At 42.0% G+C, this 23,438-nt stretch overlaps 1 protein-coding gene across 4 annotated transcripts in view; it reads left to right on the top strand.

Moving 5' to 3' along the window:
* Positions 1 to 23,438, top strand: part of tbc1d2b (TBC1 domain family, member 2B) — a 141,012-nt gene that overhangs the window by 18,956 nt on the left and 98,618 nt on the right. Inside the window, exon 1 of one of the 4 annotated variants that reach the window (XM_068015286.1) lies at positions 11,695 to 11,742. The exons of 2 other annotated variants lie outside the window; for them this stretch is intronic. The gene's annotated coding sequence lies outside the window, so the exon portion shown is untranslated. Of the gene's footprint in view, positions 1 to 11,694; positions 11,743 to 18,055; positions 18,105 to 23,438 lie in introns of those variants that run through there. One more of the 4 variants, XM_068015285.1, reaches the window with a different exon arrangement.

The raw sequence follows: 23,438 nt of genomic DNA, 5'->3' as shown, positions 1-23,438 counted from the left end.
AGTCTGCACAGTATAAAAAGAGAATTGATTCGATGTTGGGGAACCTGTCTTTCACTTTTGATAAAAATATGCTCAAACCTGATACCACTTCCCAGTCTCGTTTCCCTGAGCTTTGGCACCCTGTGCCCCAGACTGTGTGTCAGGGTCAGTGCCCCAGCATTGATAAAAGGTACAGCACTAGCTGTTAGTTACTGGGCCACGGCAAAGCAATCTGCTGTAGAACTTCCTGGTCCAGGGTGCCAGGGCTATGCAAAGGGTCACCAAATATTGTGCAACACTTTGCTTGCCAACACAACTTGCGAGGACAGAAATTTAGAAGCATCAGATTTTGCCAGACAGTGAGTTTGCTACTTGTGTGGCTGTTCTGTTATGATTGCTAAGTAAACTATCCATGCTGATAAATAACATAGAGAATGCATATGTTGCAGTGTGTGTGTAACAATGTATTCATTATTTAAAATAAAATTCAGCACACAGAAGCACACTGACTGAAAATGAATCTGTGAAGGGATCACGTCTGAGTGTATATCTGAATACCCCTGTCAAGTGCTCGGACAAGAATCTTTGGAAAGGAATACGCCAAACAAGAGTGTGTTTTGGGGCGAGCCTCTTAGAGAGGCATTTATTACACATCATTGCTCTCTATCATATTCTCTTTGTGCCACATAAATTGTCTTAAAGTTTCATTTAATTAATATTTTAATATTGTCAGTGCAGTGATGAGAATATTTCTGTAGCTGCCAGATCAACAGGTGGGCTAAAATGGTTAACACATCTGCGATGACTGGCACACTGTCAAACGAATTCATTAACTTTTAATTGGTCAGTTATAACTCATTGTTGTTGCACAGGGTATAGCTAGAAATTAATTTGAGACTTCAGATACAGGTAGGTAAAAGGACAACAGGATCCTATCTGTCAAGTTCAGTACAGGCAAAAAATCTTTGAATTTGATGAATGGTATGACAATCGTGGGTTGCAATTCTTTGACTTCTTGACTTAAGCACTGTCCTGTCTCTTCGGCAAAATCTTCTTCAATAGTCATGGCTTCCACCCATTCCACTTTTCCCCTCTTTTTTGGGGATAGGCAAGTGTTACGACCAGGTGAGAAAGGTGTCTAGGGGGTCCTTCTCAACCTTCACCTGGTCTTACTGTAGCAGGGTTTAATTTTAAACAGTGTTTTTAGCTCCCCCTTGGTGAATCCTTGTTCACTGCTTTCCAATTATAAGGCACAAACAGGTTTTCCAGAATCTTCTAAAGTACTTTGGTGCCAAAGTAGGGGCAGGTTTGGCCGAGAGCTCACGTTCTTGAACCTCACTTGGCCAGCACAGGTCTCAAAATGAGAGCTATGTGCATCCTATATTACAGTAGTGACTACAATCCCAAAAATATTTCCTTGGCTGTGAAGGGCTTTGGAACATCCTGAGCATGCATGCTCTCGTGCTCTGTTGCTCTCTTTTCCTTTCGTGTGGTCTGGCTGCAGAATGTCACAGAGTTTTGCTTGTGAGACTATCGAGTGACGCCAACCATTGGCATTAGTGCCTTTATAAGGTGAAAGATGGGAACATGTGGGATAAATCAAGTAAATTGCACCTTGTGTAAATAAGAGGGAGACTTGTAATTCTTTTAAGTTGGTGTTTATCCAACCATGTCCCATTTAGTTTAGGTAATCAATGCCTATGAACTGGTGGCTTTAGTTACAACCTTTTTCTTGTGGTATTATGTTGGCAAAGTTGCACATTCCAGTTCTAACCTATGAACTCGAAACTGGGTGACAGCTTTCAAAAAAAATGCAGCATGAGAATTTTACTGACAAGCTTGCTGAACAAGATGGTCTCCTCATCTGAATTTAAAAAGCTGTACAAATGTAGACAGAAGAAAAGGCATGGTAAGAATAGTGTGTATCTGGGCTCCTGTGAAATCTTCCTATTTAGGATTAAAAAAAAAAGTGGTGCAGCTTGTGTTTTCCATTACATTTTATACTAGTTACACATTTTTGATGACACTGTACACATTAGATTAATTATGACATCAATTTGTTTTCATTAGAGTGCAGTCAATGGAAATCTTTTAACAAAAGCCATCTTTTAAAGAGGTGTAAGCTACAGTTTTTCACCCATTTCCTGTACCTCTAATTTAAGACCTTATACTATCAGGAAGGCTTCTTCATGCCTAGTGTTGACTGCGCTGCTTATTACCTGAAATGGACAATTATCGCAGTTTTTTACATGTAATTGCAGATTTTGGTTAGCTAAGTGTCAGATACTGGAAATGTGTTGCAATAGTTGAGGCTTCAATTTAAGTTATTTTCATGAACCGGGCTTTTGTTTGCAAGATATAGAATGTTCACTTTCTCCCTGTAGCCATAGCAGGCTGGTAAAGCTGGCTTAAGAACCCCCAAGTATGTGCAGGGATATTGGTGGAGTTTATTCAGCTACCAGAGTACTGGTAAATTTTCTGTTGCTTCTCCTGCCAGGGTTGTCCGTCGGTAGAGGGTTATCTGGAGTTGAGTGAGACGAATTCCACTCCTTGATGGCTGGTCTCTCCTTTCTGGTGCCATCAGTAAGTGGTCAGTAGTGGTAGTCACTAGACTCCGGATATATGAATGTGTTTCCATGCCTAGCCTCCATGTAACACCTTCCAGGAGCAGTTGTCCCAAATGTCAGTTTCTAAGTCAACTGCACAGTGAAATCTGTCTTCAGCTTGGTTGAGGAAACTGTTCAGGTTAAGATGTAGCGTGACAGCCTCCTTTAATGATCTAGCCACCTAAGTACACTGTCGCTTACCCGTTATCTAATCCAGTCCCTTGAGTGCAGGGCTGCTGCCCCTTCCAGAGATGCTTGGTGTTGACATGAGCCCATCCTTGCGGCAGATTTTTTACATAAGAACATAAGAAATAGGAGCAGGAGTAGGCCCTTCAGCCCCGCAAGCCTGCCCCACCATTCAATACGATCATGGCTGATCTGCCCCAGGCCTCAACTCCTCTTTCGGGCCTGCTCCACATAGCCCTCGACTCCCCGAGATTTCAAAAATCTATCTACCTCCTCCTTAAATACATTTAGTGATCTAGCCTGCACAACACACTGAGGTAGAGAATTCCAGAGATTCACCACCCTCTGAGAGAAGAAACTCCTTTGCAATTCTGCTTTAAATGTGTGACCCCTTATTCTGTAGCTATGTCCCCTAGTTCGAGATTCCCCCACCAGTGGAAACATATTCTCAACACCTACCCTGTCAAGCCACCTTAGAATCTTATATGTTTCAATAAGATCACCTCTCATTCTTCTAAACTCCAATGAATAAAGGCCTAACCTGTTTAGCCGTTCTTGATGAGACAACCCCTTCATCTCAGGAATCAGCCAGTAAACCTTTTCTGAACTGCCTCCAATGTTAGTATATCCTTCCTTAAATATGGGGACCAAAACTGTATGCAATACTCCAGGTGTGGCCTCACCAACACCCTGCACAGTTGTAACAAGACTTCCCTATTTTTAACCTCTAACCCCCTAGCAATAAAGACCAAAGTTTCATTTGTCTTCCTAATTACTTGGTGCACCTGCATGCTAACCTTTTGTGTTTCATGTACTAGTACACCCAGATCCCTCTGTGCTGCAATATTTTGTAGTCTTTCTCCGTTTAAATAATCTGCCTTTTTATTCTTCCTACCAAAGTGGATGTTACAAGTCAGTCTCTCAGCTTGGATCCGCTCAGAGGAAGCCTTCATTTGCATGATGATGTGTTCTGAGGTGTGAAGGAGAGCCGTTGTGGCATATGTGCTGTGTGACTTGTGCTTGACTTAGTTTGACACATTTTGATCTTTCTTCAATAGTTAAGACACACGTGTCCTTTGCCCGTTCTCATTGTTGTCCTATAAGACTGTGTGCAGGCTGGAGTTAGCACCCAGCAGGCTACCAGATTATTGCACTTTGCAAAGCCCAATGTTCAAGCTGATGAGTAGAGAGCATTAGATCCCCATGAGTTTGTCAACAATACAGTATGCTCTGTGAGACTGCTACAGTATTTTCATAAATGTCTCGATCCTCTTCAGACTGTCCCTAATGTGATCCAGGTCTCCAGTGAGGAAGGCATCAAGTGAACTGCATGATAGTGAACAGCTACTCCTCACTGCTTTGAGACAGTGCAAGTGTGTCCTATCTAGCCTTGTATACGTCTTGGAGCTGGAGTGATCATCCTGGATGAAGTCCAGCATTTGGTCATATACTCCAATCACTTCAGCTATTCATGAAGGTTTGAGCCTCATGTAAATTGACAGTGCGAATGGGTTTCCTTGAGTTCACTAAGTGAGGTGACATCCAATCTTTAGTTTTCTAAAAGCTGTTAGTTTTACATTAATGATTCATTTTTCTGTGACCAAATGAGCCTTGCTGTGTCGGGGCTGCATATGAGAGAAAATCCTGTTTTGCGTCAATATATTTTCCATCCTTACCCTTTTTTGGGTCATTGTCAATATGGGTAGGCAATCTGGAGTTAGAACTCTCAAAAGCTGCTTAAATTGGGAAGTTATGACTAAATGTTCCTTTCTCTTTTCTCCCTTTCCCTGATAAGAAGCTCCTAGCCTCTGTTTAGTGCATCTGTTTGCCCAAAACTTGAAAATCATTGCAGCTGTAAATTAACATTTGCAGTTTGTGCATTGCGCCTCAACACTACACACTTGCTTTCATAGAATGGTTACAGCACAGAAGGAGGCCATTTGGCCCATTGTGTTGGTGCTGGCTCTCTGCAAGAGCCACTCGCCTAGTCCCATTCCCTTGCCTTTTCTCTGTAGTCCGCAAATATTTTCTCCAGATCAATGTCTCATTCTCTTTTGAGAGCCATGATTGAATCTGCTTCCACCACACTCTCAGGCAATGCATCCTAACCACATGCACAGAATCATAGAATGAAAGACAATGCAACTCAAATTCTGGCAGCGGTGGGATTTAAGCCTACATTTCCAAATTGATTGGAACCTTAATCCAGCGTCTTAGACTGCTCGGTCACACAACCATGCACATCATCATTTCAGAAGTTAAAAGCAAGGAATGGCAATTCCGTCCATAAGTCTTGCTCTGCTGAGGTTATGGATCTTGTCCAGATCTTTGTAATCTCCCTGCCTTAGTGCAATGTCCATGTCCCTTTTCTGATCATCCATTTTGTGCAATAGTTCTCTTAGTACAAAGAAACTACAGCAACTTGCCTGCTTGATAAGATTTGAACCTGTATGGGATAACTATAGTGTGTCAGCTGTGGTTCAATGGGTAGCACACTTGGTGTCAGAAGGTTGCATGTTCAAGTCCTACTTCAGAGACTTGACCACAAAACTCTAGACTGAAGCTGTAGTTCAGTACCGGGGGAGGTGTTATCTTTCAGATGTGACGTTAAACTGAAGCCTGTCTGACCCTTCAAGTGGATGTAATAGCACCCATAACACTATTTTGAAGAAGAGGGGTGTTCTCCCTGGGGTCCTGGTCAATATTTATTCCTCAACCAACATCACTTAAAAGAAACAGATTATTTGGTTGTTATAACTTTGCTGTTTGTGGGAGCTTCTGTGCGTAAATTGGCAGCCGTATTTCCAAAGTTACATGACTTCAAAGGTAGATTGGCGGTAAAACGCTATGGGGCATCATGATGTCATAAAAGGCGCTATATAAATGCAAATTCTTTCTTTATATAAACTTTCCAGCCTTAACCACTCAGTCACACCTATTTGGATCTGCTGTTCAAATGTTAGTGTCAAGTCTGTAGAGCATGTAACCCACCTAGGTGTGATTGATGTAAGAAACGGTTCAAATAAAACACGTAACTGGTTGACCTGTAGCTCTCAGACATGTTCTAATAAATAGGAGCAGGAGTGGACCATATGGCCTCTTGAGCCTGCTCCGCCATTCAGTTTGATCAGGACTTATCCTCAACCTCAATTCTACTTTCCCACCCGATCCCCATATCTCTTGATTCCCAAAAGTCTCAAAATCTGTCGATCTCAGCCTTGATACTGAACGATGGACATCCACCAGCCTGAGGAAACAATCTCTCAATATCTGCCCTATCAAGCCCTCTCTGAATCTTTTATGTTTCAATGAGATCATGTCTTATTCTTCGAAACTCCAACAGCTTATATTTATGTAGCTAATAAAACATCCCAAGGTGCTTCACAGGAGCATTATAAACCAGTTGGACGTTGAGCCACATAAGCTGATCTTGGGGCAACTGGCCAAAAGCTTGGTCAAAGAGATAGGTTTTAAGGAGTGTCTTACAGGAAAAAAGAGAGATCGAGAGGTTTAGGGGAGGGAATTTCAGAGCTTAGGGCCTAGGCAGCTGAAGGCTTGGCTGTCAATGGTGAAGCATTTAAAATCAGGGATACTGGAGACCAGAATTAGAGGAGTACAGATATTTGATGGTTGTGGGACTGGAGGAGGTGAGGGGGAGGCAATGGAGGGGTTTGAAAACCAGGATGAGAATTTTAAAGTCAAGGCGTTGCTTAACGAGGAGTCCATGTAGGCCAGCGAGCACAGAGGTGATGCTGAACGGGACTTGGTGTGAGTAAGGACGCGGCAGCCGAGTTATGGATGACGTCAAGTTTACGGAGGGTAGAATGTGGGACGCCAGCCAGGAGTGTGTTGAAATAATCATGTGTAAAGGTAACACAGGCATGAATGAGGTTTTCAGCAGCAGACGAGCTGAGGTGGAGTGAAGTCGAGCGATGTTACGGAGGTGGTCGTAGTGATGGCGTGGATAGCTGGTTGGATGTTCATCTCGGGGTCAAATATGGCACAAACATTGCGAGCAGTCTGGTTTAGTCTCAGACAGTTGCCAGGGAGAAGGATGGAGTCGGAGATGGAACGGAGTTTGGATCAGGAGCCGAAGACAATGGCTTCAGTCTTCCCACTATTTAATTCGGGAAATTTCTGCTCATTCAATACTGGATGTCGGATAAGCAGTCTGATAACTTAGCAACAGTGGAGGAGTGGAGAGAGGTAGTAATGAGGTAGAGCTGGGTGTTGTCAGCATACATGTGGAAGCTAACACTGCTTTCGGATGATGTCGCCGAGGGGCAGCATGTAGGAGAGAAATAGGAGAGGGCCAAGGATAGATCTTTGGGGGACGCCAGAGATAACGGTGAAAAGCCGCTACAAGTGAAACTCCAGAGAGTACAGCTCCATTCTACCTAATCGCTCCTCAGGACAACTCTCAGGAATCAATCTAGTGAACCTTTGTTACATCCCTTCTCTTAGTATATCCTTCCTTGGTCTCACCGAAGCCCTGTACAATTGCAGGAAGACTTCCTTACTCCAACCCCATTGCAGTAAATGCTGGCATACCAAGCACCTGAAAGCAACATTCTGTAGATGCTTTTCTTGTGGTTGAAATGTTTTGTATCTGTAGTGAGTATTCCAATATTTATTGAGTTGGGAGGTGCTGCGATTCAAACACCCCAGTGTTGTTAAGAAATCGAGACCATATCACAAAGTGGAAAACAGCACAGAAAAAAAAGACAAAATAAGAATGAAAGGAAAAATAAGACAACTTTGAACAGAAATTAAAAAAAACATGGTTATATTTGGCAAACAAATTGTGAAGAAATTGCCCAGTTTTCTTAAGGTTGTTATAGTTTGAAGGAATAGTTGCTTTGAGCATGGAGGGAATTAAAGTGGAAATGGTGAAAAGTGACCAAATAATCTTGTATTCTGATTTTAGAAGTTTAAAAAAAGTAGTGCTGGAAAATACTCTACAGTCCCTCAAAGCACTAATTCACCTCACGCCCAAAGGAAAAACAGTTTAATTGTTAGAAACAAAAGCAAAATACGGTGAATGCTGGAAATGCAAAATAAAAATATAAAATGCTTGAAACACACTAGAGTTCAGTCAGGATCTGTGGAGAGAGAAACTGGGTAACGATTCAGGTCAATGACCCTTCATTGGAACTAATTGTTGGAGAACTCTTGTGAGTGTCTTTTAAAATGTCACTCTCAACTCGTATTCAGTATTCAAATTTTACAACTCTGGGAGGTGCACATCAATTTATAATCCTCAACACCTTACTTTAAACCTGCAGTAACATCAGCAACAGTTAGTCAGTAACTCTCTTGTGCTATTTTTATTTAGGAAAAAATGTATTATGGAACAATTTGAATTATCCAATACAAGTAGTGCAGGAGAGTGGGAATTTCATGTTTAAAAATGGCATTATCAGACAGTTTGAATTAAGAGTCAGTGTAACTCCCTTTCCCGGAATGAAGGCAAAGGGAACAGTGACGAATAGAAAGACAAAGAGATAAAATGGAAGAGATAAGTTAGAATTTTTACTCATTGTTTTCTTGCAGAACAAAGGTCTTGTGTGTGAGCTGCTGGTTAGAGGTGAAAATGAGAGATTTACTTGCAGTTCTGGGGATTGGTTGGTGTCTGTACTTAAGCATTCATCAGTTTGCACTGTGTGCATGTGACAGACTTAATGCATCTAATTGAAACATGTTCTCATGAAGCCTGCAATTAGCTTGTACTGATGAGTTACTGTCAGAGTTTGCCAGCTATTCTTTGTTTAGTCTTCCAGAATCAGTGAGGATTATCGTGATTAGTCAGTGTTTTGACTTTAACCTGGCCTTCGTTGTAATATGGTTTGACTTGAGATAGCATTAGCATTGAGCTTCAGTATTTGAGTCAGTTATTTTTGTTTTCATTTCATGTTCAAAATGTGGTGGAATATGTCATTCAGGCTCTGCTATTCTACTGAGGAAATGTGATTGTTTATTGGAGGTAATATTACATGAGGTGATGCAGCAAGGTTCTCCTGTGGAAACTTCCTGACCTCAGTGATGTATTTGGAATTAAAGCTGAAATTATTCTTATGGGGAAAGATGACCAAATAAGATTGTGGTATAGTGCATCATACTTCTACTCATGGGATATATCAGAGAAGCAGTAACCAGGGGTGGTTAGAAAGGGTGTAGATGTTTTGTCAATAGCTTACTAACACTGGTCCTCTCTTTGGTTTTACTTGTTCCCGTTATCGTATTCTTAGGACCAGTCTATTCTACAGTAGGGGTGTGGAGGAGGTCATTATCCAGGTCCCGTATATCTGCGTTTTTCAGCATAAGGGATTGAATGGTTTCTGGGATAGGACACCTTGGCTGTTTTCACTCTCAAGCCAGTTGTAGTGTCCTGGTTTCCTCTGAGACCGGGTTGTGAGTTGAACTTGGGCTTTCCTTGACAATACAGTAGCCTGAAATGCTGCAGGCTGAAATACCTGAAATTTACTACTTGGGACAACAGTGGCAGCAGTGTGTACCATCTACAAGATGCATTGCAGCAATTCACCAAGGCTCCTTTGACAGCACCTTCCAAACCCAAGACTTCTGCCTAGAAGGACGAGGGTAGCAGATGCATGGGAACGCCACCAGCTGCAAGTTCCCCTCCATGCCTTACGCCATCCTGACTTGGAACTATATCGCCGTTCCTTCACTGTTGCTGGGTCAAAATCCTGGAACTTCTTCCCCACATCACGTGGACTGCAGCGGTTCAAGAAGGCAACTCACCACCACCTTCTCGAGGACAATTAGGTATGGGCAACAAATGCTGGCCTAGCCAGCAATGCCCACAACCCATGAAAGAATTTTTAAAAAAAGTCTAAACTGGTGTTTGCTGGATGAAGAGCTACAGAGCTGATCAGAGCTTGCATTTTATTTCCTTTAATTGATTCTTGCTCTTATCACAGGGGGTAAACATTGCACTGTTATAATCGAGGGATCACTTTCAGATAGCCACAGAGTGGATGTATTTTTTATTTATTTTTGTGGCATTATTGAGACCCTGCATCACTCACCTGATCAGGTAAGTCAGCAAAGACCAGAAATGAAACCTGTGACCTTCCTCGTGCATGGTTTGGTATAATGCCACGTAGTGCAGTTATCAACTGAGCCATTTGGAAAGACGCAGGAATACCTTTAGATATGGTAAGAGAGGCAAGAATCAGGTTTTTGTTGAACATTTGGGGGAGGGGTGTGGGGAGGGAGAAGCATTGTCAAATGTATTAATAGATTTGGTTTACTGCTCATTTTATCCCATTTCCCCCTAGTTATCACCATTGCTCCAGTAATGAAGAGTGAATGGTTTGGACTGCTGCTGTATGTATGAGTGCTCACCTTGCTTTCCTGCTCATTGCCCACTTCTCCCTCTGCAATCTGCCCTGAGACGCTCTATTCCATGATGAGTGCTACTTCAAGCAAGTCCTTGTTCCTGATGTGTGCAAAATTATCTTTGGCTTTTGGGTACAGAGAAACAAGTAAATGGCCTCCTAATTGAATTTCCATGACCACAATGGTTTATTGTGAAGTTTCTGTCTGTACCTGAGAATAAAGTGCAAAAATTAATCAAACATGAAAGACTGATGATTTTTGAACAGTGTAATGTTTAATTTTAAAGTGTATGTGTCGAACTGGAATTTAATAATAGCTTACTAAAGTATTCATTAATACCTTTTTTCCCCTTTTGGCTCCTTGAAGTTTTGTGCTGTGACTGAATACTCAGGTATGGTAGACTTTCCTGTTTGGCCTTATAAGTCAGTTAAAACAAAGTTCCCTCTGCTCTACCCGAACTACTCATTCTGAAGAGCGCTTGCACTGCAGCTAACCTTGTATTATCTTTGACTGAAGAGCCAATTAGTGCCATATTTGAACTGAGATTCTGCACGTTTGGAACTGCCCAAAGTTACTTCTCTCTCCCCAAGAGCCCTTTAAGAAGATGTCACTCTTAAGTTTGGTTCTGTTGGAGAAACAGCTACATGGAGGAAGATTTCCTTCGAGTGGTATGTAAGGAAATCGTAAATATTTCTAAGTGTTTTGCATTTGGTACCACGGCATGCAGCATAAACATTTTCCACATCAAAAATATTTGAGTTTGTGTATACATATCTAATGTGTATACTGCTTGAGGCATAGAGATTCCGAAATAGTGATGACAGAGGGCAAGAAAGAGTAGCACAAATTAAGTGAGAAGCAATGAATTCAGCTTAAACCCAGAGATCCAGGAATGACAGCAAAAGTAGTTGAGTAGCAAGGAAAGAGGGAGACGGTGGAAGATGGTCAGATTGATGGAGACAGTTGCAGGAAGGAAGATAAAAGTTTTCTTTTTCATTAGTTCATTTAAGGTGATTGGCAAAAGAAGCAACGGTGACCTGAGGAAAAACTACTTTTTGCACAGGGAGTGGTTAGGATCTGTGATGCACTGCCTGTGTGTGTGGTGGAGGCAGATTCAATCAAGGCCTTCAAAGGGAAATTGGATAATTATCTGAAGAGAGAAAATTTGCAGGACTATAGGGAAAAGGTGGGGGAGTGGGACTAGACTACTATATGATGTAATGCTCCTGTTGTAATAGTGTATCTTCTGACTTTCCATAAGCAATGCAATGGGATAGCCACTGGTACTTCTAACATTTTAGACGGATTTGAGGTGTAAAGGAAATTATTTACATTTAGACGGCATGTCTTAATCTCTAATTTTTGTGTAAAGTTGTGAGGGAGCATTTTTGGAGTTTGTTGAACAACTTCGGCAGGTGGATCTTTACCATTTTTGCATTGCTTGTCACCACCTTTGCTCCATTTCACAATGTGACGAGGTGTTTGAACAGTTGCCTATGCACATTTCTTGAATGGTGAATACACAAGAAATAGACGCAGAAGTAGACCATATGGCCCATCGAGCCTGCTCCCTTGTATTTATGTTCTTGCACGTATTCATCTTTCACAGGTAAAAGTTATGAATTATGAGAGGAATGCTGATATCCAAAAAGGTGGGATGTTGGGAACATCGTGGAGTTGAACCTTTCTGTTAAGATCAACTATTTTTTAACGTTCTGTATAATAAGTTGTGTTAAGCTCCAATAGACAAAAATGTTGATGTGCCAACGCAGAGAACTTGAATGATCTTATCTCTTCACAGAAGCTTTCTGTTGAAAAGCCACTTGTAACAAATTTCTATTGTCATTTTTGTTTAAGTGCTTTATTGAAGAATTTTTATCTCCGTTTTAGATTGGGTATATCAAGGGATCACTGCCAGTATACTTTGTATAGCATTGAGTGATGACTGGGGCAGCTATCTTTATATTAAGTTGCTCCTGAGGGCAGAGTCAGTGCAATGTTTAGTATGACCATTCCAGATTTTGTTTGGCTGAGGAGCCCTGGGGCCATTCCAGTTCGGCGCTGGTATTGATGCACGTGATGTGCTGTCATGTTGACCTTGCTGCCATACTGGCAATAAACCACAAACCTAGACCAAATCAGAATGAACTCCTCTTGCTTCAGCTGTCCCCAACCATTCTCTGCTTTTGTGCTACTTTTTTGGCATTAAAGTCATTCAAATTTTGAACCTGCCGTCGGAGTGAGTGTGGCAACCTATGTGTGTGGAATCTCTCACCTGTTAACTTTTTTTTTTGCATCTTATGCCTTCCCAAGTTTCATAAAGACAGCATTTTTGGCTCAGTAAATGTGTTTATGCACAGTGATCTCTTGAAACTTGAATGATCTGTAGAACTTCTGTACCTATCTATATTTGTCTCAAGTAAGTAGCTTCACCAGTTAAATTGTGTACCCACTTTCAGGTACTCTTAGGGGATGGAGAATATTAATCTATGTTCAACTTCTGTAACACTTATTTTAATTTGGGGAAACTGAGTGGTCTTCATTTCTTATCAATTTAACTCATATGGACTTGTTACAGCACAGAAGGAGACCATTCAACCTGTCATGTCTGTGCCAGCTCTCTGCAAGTACAACTCATCTAATTCCCCCTCCCCTACCTTTTCCCAGTAGCCCTGCAAATGTTTTCCCCTCACAATTATCCAATTCTCTTCTGAAAGCCTTGATCGAATCTGCTTCTGCCACACACATCTGTGCATGCTGCTAAGTGATTGCAGCAGTGATTGTGCATTTTCACATGGCAAGAGTTCACAGAGCAGTCGATGATCAACACTACCCTTTGAGAGCTATTGTACAGACTTGAGCACAATAGTCTGTTCAGAGCCCTGTCTGTTTTCTTGTGTACTTGCCCAAAGTGTGTCGTAAGAAAGGAGAATCTCCAGGCACAGAACCAAAGGAAATCGAATTTAGCTCACAACGATAAGTTTGTGAACATTGCTGAATGTTTTGACCAGCCAGAAATTCAGACATGTGGTTAAGTTCTGAAGAAGAGTGGAAGTTTGACTTTTTTGCGGCCTGTCTAGTGCGCGCAATATTGGGGCTAAGTGGGCCTAAATGGGAATTTAGTGCAGTTCATCCATTTGGGCAGTTTATGTTCGGCGGCTGAGGTAATGAAATTGCTCCATGAGTAGTAATCGCAAAAGAGATGCTTAGCAATATGTTTATCTGCCCCTGTGGTTAGTGATGAGCAGGGTGCTTAAGTGTTGAAAACTTAACTTCTGCAAATGTGAGAATTAAGCTATGAATGTTGAAGGCTGGTGATGTTTGGCCAAGTGAACATACAGTCAGATAGGGGGAAAAAAACTATTAGTTCTTCGCACCTGCCCCACAAAGCTGTAATTCCTTATTTATTACAATACACACACTCCCCACCTACCCAGAGCCATGTAATCTCTTGGGACAGGTAACAAGCCAGATTAAAAACCCATGCTAAATAGGAGGAAAAAGTTGGGAAATTTCTCTCTGATCCCCCTTAGGTGATTGAAACTAGTGCAGGAGATTACATTGGTTTTGATTTATATTACAGATACCTGCCTTTTGTTCACTTCTTGTTTGAAGGAATTCAGTTCACCACACGAGCTGGCAGCCCGTTCCACTATTCTGTAGGAAAGAACAGCAGCCCAACATCCAGCCTGGTTTGTTCTTTTATTCATGACTACTGGTCCTCACTAACCTGTTCAGTTGAGGTAATTGGCCTACAGAAACATGATACAGTATTTTAAAAACCAGATGAACATGAGGGGTTAATGAGGGTAATTGAACTAACAGGAGAAAGATTGTAAGGAAAATTGTGTACAGTGGGCATGTTATTTGAGAGCAGCAGGGAAAGTTGTTTGGAGCCTTTGTGGTCTGGACATGCTCATGGCAATGGATTGAGGCAGGAAAGGTAAAATGTGTTTCGACGGTGTGATGCCAGGGCAGGTATGTAATCCTCCTGTGCCGAGATGGAGTGAACTGTCATAGTCATAAAGATACAGCACTGAAACCTAACAACCTGCAAGTCTTTGGCTGTGGGAGGAAACCGGAGCACCCGGCGAAAACCCACGCAGTCACAGGGAGAACTTGCAAACTCCGCACAGGCAGGACCCAGAATCGAACCCAGGTCGCTGGAGCTGTGAGTCTGCAGTGCTAACCACTGCGCCACTGTGAATTGGTTGCTGACCTTCAGAGCAGAGAAGGTAAATGGTGAGATTGTGCATTAAAACTGGAAGAGAGGAAACTAAATCAAATATTCTGAAGAAATGAATAAAGCACTGATGTAAACTCTGAGGCAGATCATTGTCCTAATAGTTGATGTTTGCAGCTAACAAATCCATTGTCGGCAGCTTTGGGTTTAAGAAAACAGAGCAAGCCTATAAATTTCATTGAATTCAAATGGTTGTTCTGATGCATGAAGAATAACACATACTGCTTGAGTTTGTTTAAAAATCTCCATTCAGACTAATTTTCTGGAACTTTTAAATACTTATGAAAGTGTACTTACTGCAAGAGAGATTTCTGAGTTGTGCTTGATAGTTATCAGAAATATTCAACAACTTTAATTTATAGAAGTGCTTTAATGCAGAAAAATTTCCCAAAACATGTCTGAGGTGTAATTACAAAATTATGCTGAGCTCATGAAGGGTTTGAGGAGAACTGAGCTGGGTTTTCAGGAGGTCGCGTGTTAGAGGTGTTTAGGGAGGAATTTCATTGTGTGGGCACTGTAGTGGGATGAAAAGGGTGGGGGAATGCACAAGAAGTCAGATTCAGGAGAATGGAGAGTTGTGAGGTTGTTGGACTGGAGATGGTCACAGTAATTGGAAGGGGGTGAGACAATGAAGAGTTCAGTTATGCACTATCTGAACATATCCTCCTGTAAAAGCTGTAAAACTGCAACAATATATAAACCATTGTACTTTTTTCATTAAATATCTGTAGATTTTATGGTAATTTCTGTTCAGAGGCACCCAAGTCCATGGGGTGCAGTTTTGAACATATGGCACACAACTGATTTTGTCATTTATTGCCAGATCTGGCTAGGCCACATTAAGCACTTTTGTGCCCTGTTCCCTGCCAACTACCCTGGGAACCCTGCCTGGAATGCTAAAATAACTCCTCTAATGCCAACCATTGTCTTAATCCCCTCTCCTCTGCCCTAATCTCCAACAAATGTGAGTGGTTCATGGACTTCTTTGCCTTCATCAGCTGAGGCATTAAGCTCTGGAATTCCCTCCCTGAGCCATTCTGCCTCTCTACCTCTCCTCTAAAACGCTGCTTCAAACCTACCATTTTGACTAAGCTTTTGATCATCTCCCCAATATCTCTATGTAGCCTCTTTCCTCTCCAAAGTGTTTGAATGTCTTGTTGCATTCCAAACCTGTGCCCATTGTTCATGTAGCTCTACTTTTGAACCTTCCCAATCAGGTTTCCATTCCTACCATAGCACTGAAACAGCCCTAACCAAAGTCACAAATGACATTCTCTGTGACTGTGATCATGGTGCACTGATCCTTCTCGAACTGTCTGTTGGCTTTGACATGGTCGATTACATCCTCATCTAATGTGTCTCAATGTGCTCCTGAGTGGGGCTGTCCTTGCATGATTCCATACTTACCTACCCAGTCATAGAATTTCCTGCAATCGCTTCTCTTCCTGCCCCCTGCACAATTACCTCTGTAATCCCCTCTTATTTCTCATCAACATGCTGCTCTTTAGTGGCTTCATCCGAAAACATAACATAAATCATGGGCGGCACAGTGGCGCAGTGGTTAGCACTGCAGCCTCACAGCTCCAGCGACCCGGGTTCAGTTCTGGGTACTGCCTGTGCGGAGTTTGCAAGTTCTCCCTGTGTCTGTGTGGGTTTCCGCCGGGTGCTCCAGTTTCCTCCCACCTCCAAAGACTTGCAGGTTGATAGGTAAATTGGCCATTGTAAATTGCCCCTAGTGTAGGTAGGTGGTAGGGGAATGGTGGGGATGTGGTAGAGAATATGGGGTTAATGTAGGATTAGTATAAATGGGTGGTTGTTGGTTGGCACAGACTCGGTGGGCCGAAGGGCCTGTTTCAGTGCTGTATCTCTAAATAAATAAATAAATACACTAGTAACATCCAGCTCTGCTTCACCACCACCTCTCTTAACCATGCCTCTGACTGCTTATCTGACATCCAGTCCTGCTCCAGTTAGGACTTTAGGAAGACTGAAGCAGTTGCCTTTGGTTGCCATCACAGGCTACTGAAACCCTTGCTCATGCTTTTGTTACCTGTGCTCAGTTGTTCCAATGCTCTCCAATCTGGTGTTGGCCTCGCATCTTCCATAAACTTGAGTTTATGGAATACTCTACTGCCTGTATCCTAACCCTGCATCAAGTCCCACTGATCCATCACCCCTACGGGCAGCATTGGCTCTCAGTCCACCAACACCTCAAATTTAACCTTCTCAATCCGTGTTCAAATTCCCCTCCATAGCCCCTTACCCCTCCATATTTCTGTAACCTCCTTCAACTCTACAGCCCTTCAAGAACTATATTTTCTTCTAACTCTGGCCTCTTGAATAATCCCCAAACTCTTCATCCACCATTGGTGATCATGCTTTCAACCAGCTAGGCCATAAGCTCTGGAATCCTCTCAAGACCCTCTTTAAAACCTATTACTTTGACCAAACTTTGTCACCTTTTTAAAAATATCCTCCCTTGGCTTAGTGTTAATTTCTGCCTGATTGCACTCTGAAGTACCTTAGAATGTTTTACAAGTTTAAGGGAGCTATATAAATTGAATGTTCTGGTTATACATCGACTAACATGTAAGTTGAAGAATGTAACACGGCAATAATTTTATAAGGGATGGTCATAAACTTTTGTCAATGGGATCTCAGACTTGGACTGCTCTTAATGGTGTTGATCCTCCTATAATTCTGCCTATATCTACTTGCATTTTAATGGTATTAGTCATAGTAAAAACTAAAAGAAGGCAAGCTTTGCAATCGAATGCGAATTGAAGCCTTTTGGTACCATATGATCTTTGGGTTTACTACTTTGTTGTTGCAGAGAATAATAGATCCTATATATAATTTCAGTTCAAATTAATTGGAGTCGGCTGGAAAACCAATCTTATTGTCCTCTCGATTTGTGAATTGTGTTTTAATCTTGAGACTGTAGCACTACACTTTCCCACCACACAACATCTATACAAATTGCAAAGGGCAGGGTAATGATGCATTTATCACAATGTTATTCTTACAAAACAACATTATCAACACTGTTTCCTATTACTAGATTTTGAGTTGGTTCTATAATTAGTAAATCATTCAATCTCTACATTTTAGGGGCATAAACAGCGGAAATACGCTAATCACAGGAAAGCAAACCCAGTCATAACAGCCTATTGATCTGCAGCTATTTTGGGGATCTGGTTTATTTACTCTTTAACTCATTTGAGATATGTTTGTTAATAACACCATTAGAATTTTTTAATGAAAATGGCCGGTTGATTTTATGCTGAATATTGCAGTAATGCAGTGCACGGTGAAGAGAAAGGCTCTTTGGTAGGTGTTTATGTTGGACTGTGCTCCATCTGAAAGGGTTCAGGGACTGGTATGGAGTAACGATGTGAGTTTTTAAAAAAATGATGAGCAAAGAGGAGGAATGAAAACTTGCAAACACATTTAAAACTGGTGAGGGAGGTGGATGGAGTCTGAGAATGGCAAAGCTAGTATGCAAATGGAGGGGGGGGGTGGGTGGGAGGTTTAAAAGTTATGTGCTTTGGGAAGAGTGTTAATGGGTAACGTGTTAGCGAGGTAAGAGGGGGTGTTGATGGGTGAACTGCACGTGGTGAGTGTAAAACTTCAGCACTAACTACCCATTTCCACCAGCAGTTGTGGAGGGAAGTGCATGTTTTGTGAGTCACTCCTGTACTGGAAACAGATCCTGTCATTCACTGAAGGTAAACTCTGTTGGAGAAGCCAGTTATATGAACAAATATTCTCTAATGCGATTTTAAGTTTGCTCAAGGACAAAAATGAGAAAACGAGAACTAATTTTTTTTTTATAGATCTGAAGGTATTGGTTAAATTAGCACTATTCAGCGATCTTGCAGTGCGGTTTCCTGGTTTGGCAAAACCAAATGTATTCTATAGTTAAGATTTTGTAGTAGTAAATTATTTTAAGTATGATGCAACATTTTGGTCTTTATGCATGCAAGAAATTACGGATTTGCAAGCTCTAGTGAGCCATTACTTGATGTTGGAGCAACTTGATAGGATATTGAACTACCAAGGCTGTGAAAGTGCTAGTGCAATCTGGTCTGTTAGCTGACTGTGGCTCAGGTGGTAATGGGGGTGTGGGGAGGGGGGATGTTACACTTGGCTTCATTGCCCCTGGTAATAGAGAAGAAGAAAAATCAACCAATGTTCCCATTCCTGATTATTTTCTGATGCCCTCTGTTGGGATATGCCCAGTGCGTGGGCCTTGATTACGAGCAGGGTCTGGCTCAGCTGTGATTCTCCGCATAGTCAAATAGCCTGCAGGCAACATGCTTATCCATAAGAAGAATGGCTAGTTACTGCAAGGCTGCCTAGACATTCTGTCTGTGATACTACAAATAAAAATGCACTAGTGAAGTATCTAATACTTACATAAACTGCTCTGTGCCTGTTTGTGTGGGTATGTCTTGTGTGGTACCACTAGAGACTGAATGAAAACTGCAAGCATTCCAACAGATGGATGTCAGATTTTAATAGAGCAAAAAAATGTGGATGCTGGAAATCTGAAATGAAATGTTGGAAACACTTGGATCAGTCAGCATCTGTGGTGAGGACAGTCAATTTTTAAAAAATCTTTCATGGAATGTGAGCATCGCTGACTAGGCCAACATTTGTTGCCCATCCCTAATTGTCCATGGGAACTGAGTGGTTTGCTAAGCCATTTCAGAGGGTAGTTGAGAGTCGACCACATTTCTGTGGGTCTGGAGTCACAGGTAGGCCAGACTGGGTAAGGATGGCAGATTTCCTTCCCTAAAGGATATTAATGAGCCAGATGTTTTTTTTTTTTACGACAACCAATAGTCTCATGGCACCATTGCTGAGACTCGCTTTCAATTCTGGATTTTAATGTATTAATTATTTGAGTTTAAATTCCACAAGTTGCTGTGGTGCGATTTGAACCCATGTCCCCAGGACATTAGCCTGAGCCTCTAATTGCTAGTTCAGTGACATTATCACTACGCCACTGTCTCCCCTTGAGGTTTTGGGTGTAGCCCCTTTGTCAGAATAATTGTTACGTGGGCGCCGCATTTGAAATGTCAACTAGTCTGTTCTCACCATAGATGTGTAACCCTCTGCTGCAGCAAATGGGGGCGGAGGGGTGCAAGGGAGTTGGTAGAACCAAGACAAATAGAGCAATTGGGCTTCTGTTTGTCCTAAACAAAGTTAAGTTTGTGGTAGTGAATAAACATGGCTAACACTAGACTTTTCTGACCCGTATGATGTTTCTATCAGTGTCAGTCAAGCATGGCCTTCATATAAGGCTTCTCACAGCACTGCTGAAGAATGAATGAAGAGGGAGGCTTCATGCAGCATGGTGTTTTACCGCATAAACAATTTAGCAACACAGTTGTTAGAACTATGTGAAGGGAAGCTATGGATATGGTCATCCCTGGTGGAAATGGGGAGTTAGTGATGCCTTTTTATTTTTGTCTACCTCTTTTATCAACAGAAGAATTGATAACACTTTCTCATTGTTTAAAGAAGTTTTGGCAAAATGGATGAAACTGAAATCCATTTTGAATATGGCTGTGGCTGGAGAGTCTAGTGCTGGGGGTCATAGTCTCAGGCTAAGAGGTCATCCATTTATGCTTGAGATGAGGAGAAATATCTTCACTCAGAGGGTTGTGAACCTTTGGAATTCTCCACCCCAAAGTGCTGTCGGTGCTCAGTTGTTGAGAATGTTCAAGCTGACATCAATAGATTCTTGGACACTAAGGGAATCAAGGGATATGGGGTTAGTGTGGGAAAAGGAAGTAGCTGTAGAAGTTCAGGCATGATCGTATTGAATGGCAAGGCAAGCTCGAGGGGCCATGTGGCCTCCTTCTCCTATTTCTTATGTTCTTAAAATTAGAAATTTGCCAGCAATAGAACTTAAATAAATCATTCCCCCAAAGCCATATTACTTCAGAAGAGATTTAATAAAGTTGTTATTCTTAAACTGGAATCTGCAGTCAGTTTCCCCTGTTATAAAATCCATTTGATAGGTTCAGCTGTTACAGTTTTTCTTTTAAATGATCTAACAATTTTATTGGTTGATCTTTAGTCACTCAGTGTAAAAAAAAAACTTTTTGTGGTAACTGGGGGACGAGGTGGAAAGGGAGTTAAAATTCAGGTACACTTTAACTGAATTTGACTGCTCCCTTCAAAGCTTTAAAGAAGGGCATTGGAACTGTAATGTTCTCAACCAGAGTGACTCACCAGTGTAAAATGCCTGACCTCTTGTAGTTTGGGAGTGTTTCGTATTTAACTAACACATTGCAAATAACACCACAAATGGGGCACATTTTAAAGACTTTTTATGAGAATTAATAGCCAAGTTTGCAAATGGAATTAGTTACAATAAATTCCTGTCCAGTGAATATAGTTGTGTAGCAAAAAGCATATTAATTTAGTGCGAATTGACTATTTTGAAATCTATACTATGAGCAAATTGGCTTTTTTTTTTTACCTTAGGAATGAATTCAGTATCCTTTGTTGTCCCTGGGCATATTTAGCGTATTGGTATTTTAAAACCATTTTTAATGTGTGATGCACTGCTTTGATATCCTTATTTTGTCACCTCTGCTCCTGCCTTCCATTCTTGTAGCTTTAATACAGCAAGACCTCCCAAAAATGTTTTTATTCATTCATGGGATGTGGGCGTCACTGGCTATGCCAGCATTTATTGCTCATCCTTAATTGCCCTTGAGAAGGTGGTGGTGAACTGCCTTCTTGAACCGCTGCAGTCCATGTGAGGTGTAGGTACACCCACAGTGTTGTAAGGAAGGGAGTTCCAGGATTTTGACCCAGCGACAGTGAAGGAATGGCGATATAGTTCCAAGTCAGGATGGTGTGTGACTTGGAGGGGAACTTGCAGGTGGTGATGTTCCCATGCATCTGCTGCTCTTGTCCTTCAAGGTGGTAGAGGTCACGGGTTTGGAAGGTGCTGTCTAAGGAGCCTTGGTGCATTGCTACAGTGCATCTTGTAGATAGTACACACTGCTGCCACTGTGCATCGGTGGTGAAGGGAGTGAATGTTTGTGGATAGTGAGCCAATCAAGCGGGCTGCTTTGTCCTGGATGGTGTCAAGCTTCTTGAGTGTTGTTGGAGCTGTACCCATCCAGGCAAGTGGAGAGTATTCCATCACACTCCTGACTTGTGCCTTGTAGATGGTGGATAGGTTTTGGGGAGTCAGGAGGTGAGTTACTCACGGCCGGATTCCTAGCCTCTGACCTACTTCGCAAAGTCAAAGGAAAGGAGACAATTGGAAACTAAGAGGAGCTTGAATAGTTTGGGAAGGTGGCTAAAGGTGCGTTTGAAGCAGTAGAGTTTTGGTGATGAGAAAAAAAGGCATTTGATAAAGTACCACAAAACAGGCTTCTCAGCAAAGTTAAAGCCCAAAAGGGACAGTGGCAGCATGAAAACAAAGTTGGCTGAGTGTCAGGAAATAGAGTAGTGGTGAACGTTTGTGCTTTGGACTGGAGGAAGGTATAGAGGGGTCGGTGTTAGGAGCTCTGCTTTACTTGATCTGTGTTAATGACCTAGACTTGGGTGTACAGGGCACGATTTCAAAATTTGCAGATGACACAAAACTTGGAAGTATTATGAACTTTGAGGAGGATAGTGACAGGCTTCAAGAGGACATAGACTGGTGGAATGGGCGGACACATGGCAGATGAAATTAAATGCAGAAAAGCGTAAAATGATTCATTTTGGTAGGAAGAATGAGGTGAGGCAATATAAATTAAAGAATACAATTCTAAAGGGCTGGGGGAGCAGAGGCTCCTGAGAATTTGTGTGCACAATTCATTAAAGGTGGCAGAGCAGATTGAGAAAGTAGTAAAGCATACAGGATCGTGGCTTATAAATAGAGGCTTAGAGTACAAAAGCAGGGAAGTTACGATGAACCTTTATAAAACACTGGTTTGGCCTCAACTATTGTGTCCAGTTCTGGGCACCAAACTTCAGGAAGGATGTGAAAGTATTGGAGAGGGTACAGCAAAGGTTTACAAGAATCATTCTAGGGATGAGACACCTCAGTTATGTGGATAGATTGGAGAAGCTGGGTCTGTTCTCCTTGGAGAAGAGGAGGTTGAGTTGAGATTTGATAGAGGTGCTCAAATCATGAGTTTGGGCCGAGTAGATAGGGAGAAACTGTTCCCATTGGCAGAAGGATCCAGAACCAGAGGCAACATAAGGAAAAACATTTTTTACACAGCGATTGGTTAGGATCTGGAATGCACTGCCTGATAGTGTGGTGGAGGCAGCTTCAAATGGTGGCTTTCAAAATAGAAGTGGACAATCATCTGAAGAGAAAACATTTGCAGGGCTACAGGGAAAAGTCGAGGGAGTGGGACTGGGTGGGTTGCAGAGAGCCGACATGGGCATGATAGGCTGAATGGCCTCCTCCTGTGCTGTAGCCATTCTATGTAGCAAGGTAAAGCAGTTTAAAAATGAATTTGCAGAGCATAAGGATGAAAGTTCTGCTGTGATTGGTGATACAAAGGGAGGAGAAATGCACAATTAACCCGAGCCTCAAGGGTAGAGTATAGTATGTAAGCTGAAATGTTCGAGTGAAGGAGGTTATAGAGGTGGAGTCGGACAAGACCGGAAATTTAATGACCAAGCGGATTTTGAAATGAATGTATTGGTGGGTGTGGTCGGGGGCAACGGGGGCCAATGGCGATCAATGAGCATGGGTGAAAGTGTACAATAAGGTGCAGAGAGCACAGTTTGAGTTTGGAGCTCAGGCGAAGGCATGGATGAGGTTGAGATGGAGGCACGCAGCTTCAAGAGGTGAAAATTTTTGGTTTAAAACTGAGGTTGAACTGATTACTGAAGTTGTGCACATTTGTGATCGGCCTGAGCTCGAAGTCCCAAAGACATGGATTTGGAGGGTAGAATGCAGAGTTTCTTGGGAGCTGAGCAGGTGGGGTTTAGTATAACTAGTGATAAACCAGAGAATATTATTGCTCAGCTACAATTTTGTTGAACAGTCAGATGGCGGTCAGCATGGTTGTCAAGAGCAGTTGGTG

Source organism: Heterodontus francisci, chromosome 35, assembly GCF_036365525.1.
Source record: "Heterodontus francisci isolate sHetFra1 chromosome 35, sHetFra1.hap1, whole genome shotgun sequence".
Classification (NCBI taxonomy): domain Eukaryota; kingdom Metazoa; phylum Chordata; class Chondrichthyes; order Heterodontiformes; family Heterodontidae; genus Heterodontus; species Heterodontus francisci.
The sequence above is the reverse complement of the archived record's forward strand: the minus strand, read 5'-3'. Positions and strand labels throughout refer to the sequence as shown.